The following is a 9,918-nucleotide window of genomic DNA, read 5'->3' on the forward strand; positions in this document are numbered from 1 at the left end:
CACCCAACTGGAGGGGCAGGGATGAGCAGAGCAGGATCAGACCCTTGTTTGCATATTGGTATCTATGACAACTGACAACTTCTGGTTGCTGGCAGTGATTGCTGAAGCTCTCCTGCACCAGAGCACCCTCTGCTAGGATGCAGCCCTTGTTGGGACCTGAGAGAGGACCAAGGGATCATGTTGTCCCCATGAGGATATGGGGACAGTGTGGAAGCCCCTCAGTGCAGCACTGATCCTTGCCATGAACTCCTCTGGGCCAGGCTACTCTCCCAGCCCTGAGCTCTGCAGACTTAGGGGCTGGTGGATTTTAATGAAATGGGGATATTTCCTCAGTGGCATCCTTTGAAGCCCAGCTCCCTTCTTCAGTCAGTTCCAGCAGGACCACTGCTGTGATGTCTCATTAGGTCATTCTCTTGGATGTCTTGGAGATGCTGTATGGCAGCTCCAGTAACGGGGCAGCTCTGAGGCAATCATTCATGCTGGAGAAACCAATCCTGCTGAACAACACGAGAGCCCCCAGACTGCTCACAGCCTCCACATCCTGGGGTGGGATGATGTGTTTAAAGGCAGAAAAACGAAGCTCTGGCTTTTGATTAGCATATGGTGCTGCTTGGAGAAGTGCATGTGGGTGGGAGGGGAGAGCAGTGCCTGAAGGCACTGGTGAGGAGCTGACTGTTCTCTTGCACACTTGAGAAGGGATTTTTGCTGACCCTGCACACAGCTCCCAGTGGGCTGTGCTCTACTCCATCCACCTCTGGGCAAAGTAGGAGTCCTTCCCAGCTCCTGTGGTGGAAGAGCTGTGCTGTAAGATGTGACACTATATCTTCTCCCTGTGCTTCATCCTTCTCCAGGTATCTTCCATCACACCTTCCCATTCCTCATCCACTTCCACCTCCCCTTTTCTCCTCGCTCCTCTCTCTAGGCTCTTCTCCCTTTAGCTGCTCAAGACCTGTGTGTTCCTGCCTGTTCATTCATTGTTTTGGACACCTGTGTCTCAGTGCTTCTCACATGTCACTTATCCACAGCAGTGTCTATTCCCTGCAGGCATCTCTGATTACATTAAGGTTGTAGCTAACTGCATTTTCACTCTTCTTCTCTCAAGTTTATTAATTAATAATCTTAAGTTACAGTTTCTTAAGAAATTTAAGTTGGAATCATGCTGCTCTGGTTTAACTTTGTGATCTCATCTGTACTTGAGATCCATTGTCTCCTTATTTTCTTGATAACCACAAACTTGCTTTAGCTTAATCCAGCTTAAGCCAGCAGTCAATTAAAATTATATTCTGATTCTGCAGACCCAGACTCCTGTTGTTATCACATATTGCTTCCAATCATGCATCACAGCGTTAACTCGTGGCTTCCAGTGTTAGGTCCATCTCAATTCAATTATAAGATTATGCATTATTCTCCTCTCCAGCTTTCAAACACACATGGTTAAGACACAAGTCTTCAAGCTTTTACCTGCTGAAGTACTGCTAGCACTTCTCTGGTCGCTGTGTTTAAAGCTAGTTTATTTTATTCTCTCTGTGTATTTGTTTTGTGTGTCTGCCCACACACTTAAGATGACAGCACACTGCTGAATTCAACAGTGCTATTATCAGGCTTGTACTGTTTATTTTGCTGTTGGCACGCTGTAAAATAAGCCATGCAGATTTACTTGACTGTTACACTGCCAAATTCTGGACTTGTATTTCCATAATTCCAGTCGGGATGGATCAATAAAGCCAGTCCCCAAGCATATCTTGTCACCCCTTGGTGCTAGAGGCTTTTCTGTAGAACAAAATACTAAGCAAATAACTGCTGCTTGTGATAGCCCCTAGTATTTGTTCTTCCTCTCTCAAGGTAAGTGCAAGTCAGTTCTAAACACCATTCCTCTCCCTGCAGGTGTAATCTCAGCCTTCAGCCAGCCCTGCTTTGGGAAGCTGGGATTTTCTTGCTAAAGCTGCCTGCTCTGATGGATGGATAGATGCTTTGGCATCAGTCTTGTGTTAATTCTCTGCATCCAGGTGTATCCTGGATCCAGCTGTTCACTGCACATGTGGCAAGCAGCCTGCAGGCAAAGATCTAATCGGGTAATTGTGCTATTTCTGCTGCTAATATGGTGCAAAATGGGCTTAATCACAACTCACCAGTGACCAAAGTGAGGAAAGAGTGCTTTCCTATGCTTCATGCAACATGCCCCATCCCAAAGCATGAAAACTTAGCAAGCTGGAGCATAAATATAAAGAGAAGCCCCCAGATTCCCTATATTGAGCAAGACTGGTAACTTTAGGCAGGAGCCACAGTGAGTCTTCCTTAGAGGTCAGAGTGCCCTGCCACCACTCCCTGAGCTGGGGGGATGTGATCTGTGAAGAAATGTAAAGCTTTCTCTCTGCAGATGGTCGCTCATGGAAGTGATTCACTTTGAGCTGATCCAGGAGCTGGATAAATATAGAGCCACTCTACCAACTCAGGTGGAGCACAGAGCAAACTAATTGTCTGAGTGCTGATGGGCAAAGGGACGTCTTGCCAACTGCTGTCAGTGTAAGGCAATTAATTAAAAGCACTCCTGTGTAATTCTAAGTAGCATTTATTTCAAGCCCAAAAAAAGACTACTGTCAACTTGGTCTGTTCCTTCTCCTCCAAACAGACATCCTTACTCTCATAGCCAAGATGCAGGAGATAATTAGAGTGCCTTGCTCACTGCTGGCTGATGTGTGTCCACTTTGGAGCATCATGATTTAGTGGATAATAAATTAGAGAGGGCAGATGACAGCAGGCAGGGACACGTGGAAGGCCTGAACAGCTTCAGGAGAACAGAGTTGGAATGTATGGAGAGAAGGCTGCTGGTGTCTGGAATGGTGGTGAGAAACGGCTGTCTGTGCCCACAGAAAAGCAAGTGAGCAAATCAGCATCATTTGCAGCCCAAAGGGTGTAGGCTGGATATGAAGCTATCAAACAATGGGAATTAAGGCACTCAACGTGATACGGTTGTTTTTGTTAGAAAGCAAACAGCCATCTGTTATTCCCAGACCTCCTTTGGTGGGAGAAGAAACAGTTGTGGGGCACGGAGCCCAGCATGGGTGAGCCCAGCTCTGGGGAAAGGCAGTGGTACAGCACCCACCCAAGGTTGTGATGCCCAACTGTAGGGTCAGGCAGTGGGATTATGTCTTGAAACAGATTTTCTGAGGGCTGCAGTTGTCATGAAAAGGTTTGGTTTCTTTGCATTTTTGCTTAAGGACAGATTGTTTTGGCACCATGTGGTTTGCTTTGCATTGCACAAAGCATGGCTGGCCAGCATGGGGGTCTGCAGGGTGTGTGAACAGGCCAAAGCCATCAGCAGCCTTCCTGCTTGGCTGGTCCTTTGTGACTTCTCCAATTAGCGCTGCAAAGGCGGTTGCAATTAAAATAATACCTATTCAAGATGAAATTATAATTGCTGTGGGCTTATTATGTAAATTGTGCAAAGCACATAGGAGCTGAGCAGCAGCAGCCTCATATCTCCTGGTCTAAAGGCTGTTCTTAACACCAGACTTCTATAGCTAAGCTCAATGCAATCTAACTCATCTTTGTTTTTCTTCTTTTGTATTTTTTCCCCCATTCTCTTGCCACCAGCAAATGGAAACAGCAATGGATCCAGCAAATGGATCCAATGTCTGGAGCAGGTGCTATGGACAGAAGGATGCTAGACCTTCATTTCTTATCCTGAGGGACAACTTGGCTGGAGGATGCTGCTACAAGCTAGGCAACCAGCTGCTTATTTGCTCATTTTGCATTGGCTTGACCACTTGCTTAGCAACACCTCCTGCGCTGAGAGGGCTGTACTGGGTTCTCCAGGCTCTGTGGTCAAGGTGCTGTGACCACAAGTGTTGATTCCTACTGGGAGAAGGGCAGCAGGTTTCTTACAGCCAGTAAGAATTAGGGAGCTCGAGCAGTGGGACAGGGTCACCCTGCCTTGCTCTGCAGGACAGATGGAGCAGAATGCAGCTGTGGGAGAGGACACTGAGGGTCACCTGAGCAAGATGCAGCTGTGCATCCTCCTTGCCCTTTCCCCTTCCTTTCAAGTGGAGAAATTTAGAGCTTGGAGGCAGGTGAGGGAATGGTGGCACTGAGAACCTGAATGCCAATTTGCCACTCCTTGCAGGAAAGCTGTGGCTCCCATCTGATGAGCAGAAAGGCGCATTCTGTAGGGGAAGAGAGCACAGATGAGGGTCTTCCAGCAGAAGGAAAGCAGCTGGAGCAGTGGGGGGCTCAGCCCTGGCTGCTGGAGACACACTCAGCTCTAGCAGAGGTTCCCAAAGTACTCCTTTAGGAACTGTTATAGCCTCTCAGTGTGGTTTGGACCCCTGGGAGGCATCAAACTGAAACGCAGCACTATAATTACCACCGACAGCTTAAATAATGTAAGGGAACCGGAGGCTGGGAATGTGTCCTCCCTCCCACTGCGGCTGTGGGGGTGGGCAGGAAAGAGAGACACCGCTGGGAATCTGTGGGACTCATCCAACGGCTTTTGGTGTGAACCCCAGCCCAAGGCAGGTGACCATAGGGAAGACCTTGGCCGGTTCAGCACAGAGGTCTTGTTATGGATATTTTCCCATTCCCTTGAGCAAGGCGTATTGGAATGAAGTGAGGTTTCTCTCCTTTTAATAAAGGCAAAAAGACCTTGATGGATGCAGCTTGGCTGTGCGTCCTGATGCTGGGATGAGTTTTCTGTGCTTCCCAATGCTGTTATGTTTGACTTCGCTTTCCCTGTGACCCCATAGTAGGCAAACAGCCGGCTGGGGCTGGGCTGCAGCTCCACCAGCAGCAAACCAACCTCGTGTTGGCCATGCTCCACATGGGCTCCTTCACACCTGGTTGATCACAGGCAACAGGGAGTCTGGTTACCATGAGCAGAGGCTTGAACTGCAAAAAAGGATCGGTTTGGCCTTGCAGATGTGCAATGGTCAGGTCTATGTCCACTATGAGGTCCTTTGTTCCTCCTCCATCCCATCACCTGACTGCTTACAGATGCGTCTCTCTGTTTTCTTCACCCACTCCCATGAGGGAGGGGAGAATGCTGTGGCTGAGCCAACCGGTTGTATTTCACTTGGAAATAAGCAGATGGAGCAGACAGATGGGAGAGCAGAGCTATATATATTTTTTTATTGCACAGATACCTAATAACCAATAAAATGGGTCTGGGACCACAAAAATCTCTGGCATGGTTGCCATGGCAATATGCACACCATTCCAACGAGATGCAGGAAAGAAATATTTTGTGCTGTTGGAGAGCTTTCTAAAGTAAAAATAAATGAGATTTAAACGAGTGATTACACTGCCTCGAGGAGCACCTGCCAAAAACCCTGGGCCAGACCATCCACCATGGTTTGTTCTGCTTACATTGCAGTGGTGGCACAGCCATCAGAGCCAAAGCTGGGAGACAAGAGGAGGGATGTGTGCTTGGGGACATCTTACATACAAGGGGAGCTGACTTGTGGAAGGCTTTGTTGCAGGATGTGAGGGTGGCAGAAGTTTACATGAATCCAAAAGGAAACTGGACATTCCTGGAAGGAAAATCCACAGAATTACTCAATGAGACTGCATGAGTCTGGAAATGATCTGGGAAATGGGAAGCTATCAGAAGAAAGGCTATGCAGATATCTGCTTGTGAAAAGCAGTGCTCAAATGACAGAAATTAAATGGCATCAAAAGAGGTGTATGGGGATGCAGGTCGTGGTGTGCCCTGCTGACAGTGAGCAGGTCACTACAAGCAGCTGAAATGCTCAGTGTTTCACAAATGAAGCCCTTAGAGGAGGCAATGGGTTGGATAATTCCACCTGAGCCTTGAGTATGGGGCTTGTAGGAATCTGTGTGCAGTTTTTTGAAATGGGACAGAATATTCCATATCTCACCACTTGAGTCTGTCCTGGTGATGCTAATGTCTCACTGCCTCTGGGCTTGCTGAGTTCTCCATGTGTGTGCCTCCCAGGCGGCCACTTCTCTCTTTCCTTTTTGCTGGGTCTTCCCATCTCACGTTATCAGTCCCCCAGAAGTGGGAGATTCATTTCCTTGAAAACCTCTGTTCTGTATCATTACATCTCCTTTGTAATGGAGCCCTGGCCTGAGTTCTGAAAGCAGGTGGCATTCTGAACCTGCTTATGGGCTCTATTACCTCTGAGATGTCACAGGAGAGCAGAGATTCGCCCACTCTACCACCCCTGTCACGTTCTGCTGACAGGGAGCTCTCAGGAAACAGTTTTTCCACTGTAGGAGGGATTGGGTCAGATCCCACAGGACAAAGGGCATCAGGGCACTGTTGGCTCTCTTAGCATCGAGGAGCCAGAAGGGCTGTGAAGATTCTGCTCCAAAGAGCCACAGACAACCCGTGCTCCTCACAACCAGCGTCTGGCTATGGCTTTGCACCAGGGTGATTCCCAGAGCAGGGCTGGGATCTGCCTGAGACCAGATCATCAGTTCAGTCATGGGCACTGAAGCCATCGGTGTTCCCACCAGGAGCATCCATCCCTGCTCACCCTGGTTGGAAGCAGAACCCAAAGGGTGAAGACAACAGTATAGCATTTTTCCTTCCCTTAGTGGGAAGCAGGATGCTGCCGAAGGTCAGCGTGACATTAATGATGTTCATATCGCCCTGCTCCCAGATGCTGTTAATGGTTCGCCATGCAAACTTGGTGCTACACAGGGATCCTTCCTTCCTCATCCTCCCTGGGGGATGGAGGTAACCTCTGCTGATCCTTCAGAGCAGGGCTGCTTGTGGGCCCCCAGGTGCAGAGGGGCAGGTAGGGGAGCAGTGCTTTATTCATGGCAAGGAAGCAAACTGCTGGCTGAGCTCTGCGTGGGAAGGGCCCGGAGCTGAGCAGTGTGATGCCTCAGGGGATGAATTCAGACAGGCTCCTAGAATAGAGCAGGTGGAGGTAATGGGAAATGGATCCCAGCAGGATGTGCTGGCTGTCCCTTCTGGGCTGAGCTGCCAGGGGTTGGGACACAGCACCCACACCAGTGCCTGGGTGTGATTTATTTCCTCACTTGCATGCTCTCTTATTATTCCTTTCATTTGCAGATGCTTGCATTCATGCACATAGCTACTACAGGAAGAGTGAAGGAGCAGCCTGAGCAGCACTGAAGCTGGCTGCTGGGACCTTTGGTGTTGCCCTGATCTTCCAGTCCTTAACCAGACTTCTCCATTATACATGGACACATCATAGAATCATGGAATGGTTTGGGTTGGAAGGGACCTTTTTGGCTCTTGGTCATTGTGACATCTCTGGGGCTGGGACTTGCACATTTGCAGGCTGTAGTGCTTTTTCACACAATCGTGTGTTGCAGACTTGGAAAATCCTTTTGCAAGCTGCCATGTCCCAGTGTGTACCAGCTAACAAGTCTGAATCACAGTTCCTTCATCCTCTTTGTTTCCCAGAATGCGTGGGCCAGTGTTTAATGCACAACCTGGTTTATCTTAATGCAAGAAAATTCTGATTAAAAAAAAAAACACAACTAAATTAAAAAACAGAGGGTTGGGGGGAGTGCTCAGATTTTAGCTGGGTTTTGGCAGATGGGGGAAGCTATTCATGGAAACATTGTCCCAAAATAACTCTGAGCAGAGGCAGGCGGTGTCGGCCTGTCTGTCTGTCCCAGCTGTGGAGCAGAGCAGGGGATGAGGACCCAACAAGGATCACCTCAAAGGAAATGAGGCTTAGCAGCTGCAGTGCTGCTTCCTGAAGTATGCGAGCAATGGGGCAGGGGGACCCTTGATGTGGCACACCTTGGTGGCACAGATGCAGCTGGGGGTGGGCAGATACCCAGCCTGGCTCATTGTGGGAGCAGAAAGGATGCTGGCACCACAAATAGCAAGTTATTTCCATGGCAGTGCTCTGGGTGTGTGGGTGCAGACCCCTCCAGCTCCTCCCTGCCTCTCCCTACCTTCTGCTTCTCCACTACAGAATTTACCTAGCATCACACCCACGTTCTGCCCTACCCTGTGTCTACCCACCACCATCTCTTTTTGCTTTATTTTCCTGAACCATCATGAGATGGGAGCTTGGAGGCAAACTCCCCCTCCCAGGCCCTTGAGTTGGGAGACTGTTATTTCAGCCTATGGCTGAGCTGTTCTGGGTCTGTGCATCCATCCACACCTTCTTGTCTGTCTCTTTGCTGCCAAGGCAGAGGAGTGTGAGATCTCCAAGTAGAAAAACAGAGGGAGAAGGGGGAGAAGTGCCAAGCTCAACAAGGCAGGAGCAGGAGGCAGATGGGCACTGGGCCAAATGGAGATGTCAGTCACTCCTCCTGCACCAGGAGGGCTGCAAAAGGAGCTGGCATCCAGGCTGCGTCCTCCTGCCATGGGAGCAGGGACGGTGGCACGAAGCTGCAGTCACTGCCATAGGACAGAGGACACAACCATGTGTCCCCATGTTGGACCACTCCAAGGTACAGTGAGCACAGAATGTCACCAACTCCTCAGTACTCCCCTTCACTCTCACAGATGTGCTGCATTTCCATGGTATGTGGAGAGATGTGGGGCTCCATTTCTCCCCAGCTCACTCTTTCTTGGATAATGAAAACATTTGAGTCCTAAGAAGGGAGCTCAGAGCTCCCCTGCCTGGAGATGCAAAGTGACAGCACAAAGACAGTGGCAGATCAAGGAGCATCAGGAATTGGCTTTTTTCAAAGCCTTGGCTAGCCTGGAGCCCTCTGTGTGCAGTTGGTGACAGGTTTGTGAGAAGAGGAGCCAGGAGAAGGCACCAGCTGGCAGAGGGAGACCCTGGCCCACTTCCCATGGCATTTCAAGGCAAAATCCAAAAGCCTGGGCCAGCAGGAAGGCAGTGGGACCTGTGAAAGCAACCCCCCTCCCCCCCCCCCCAAGCTCCAGTCCTATCCAAGCTCTGTCTTTGGCACAGATTCCTGCAGGAGGATGCCTTGCTGGAGGTCACAAAGCTGTGTTCTCAGTGCTGGTGCCAGCCGTGAGCCAACAGCTCCCACAAGCCCCAAACACCACCTCCAGCACAGGAGACAGCAGAGGAGGAAACATGGAGGTGACATAAAAAACAGTTTGCTTGCTTGGCCATCTGCTGTGGTGTTACAGACGCCTTCCCAAACAGCTCAGCACTGGCTGGGGAAAACAGGGAGTTATTTTGGTTTTTCAGCATCCAGCACCCAGTGGAAGGATGCATCCTGTGGAGCAAGCAGGAGGGTGATGTTCAGCATCAGGACCACAGGGACAGGACATCACACCCTCTGTGCCATGAGCCACCGGTGGATACAGGCACTGCAGGAGCTCCAGCAGCACCTTGACTGTGTCTCCTGTAAAACTGGTCAGCTCAGGACCTGATGTGTGCAAAGGGCTGTGATGCTCAGAGCATCTCAGTTGGTTTCTGGTGGTTTGCAGGCAAAGCAGCAACGTGCAACCCCAGCAAAGTATGGATTCCCTGAAGTTGCTTTTGGTGTAGCAGCCGCTGTCTGCCCTTTGGGAAATGCTCTCCTCACTCCTTCTCTGCCTTTGCATTTCCCCAGTCACGAATCAGAGTCCCCAGAGCAGATCCAGAGCAAAGGCTGGCTGAGATTCGACAAGTTTCATAAGGTGCATTAATAGCACAAAACTGGAAGCTGTTCTGCTGGAGGGCTTTCGCAATTCATGACCCAGCTGAAATTATTCCTTATTTAAAAGCGCAGGAGATTCTCTTGCATTCAGCTTGAGATTTTGAGAGGAAATAACTTGCAGGAGACCCACACAAAGCAAACCATGGCAGGGTGACTTGGAACCGTTTGCCTTTTGGATTGTATTGAAGTGGAAGCATTTCCTTGGAACAGCCTGGATTCACGGGGAGACTTTCCCAGCTGGGCAGGGGGAGCACATGTAAAGGAAAAGGGGAAAAAATGGGGGAGGGACATAAGAAAAGGTTGGGTGTTTTGACACAGCCAAGGTAACAACGTCTGTTTTGTAAG

This window comes from Meleagris gallopavo, chromosome 29 (assembly GCF_905368555.1).
Source record: "Meleagris gallopavo chromosome 29, MGAL_WU_HG_1.1, whole genome shotgun sequence".
NCBI classification, from domain to species: domain Eukaryota; kingdom Metazoa; phylum Chordata; class Aves; order Galliformes; family Phasianidae; genus Meleagris; species Meleagris gallopavo.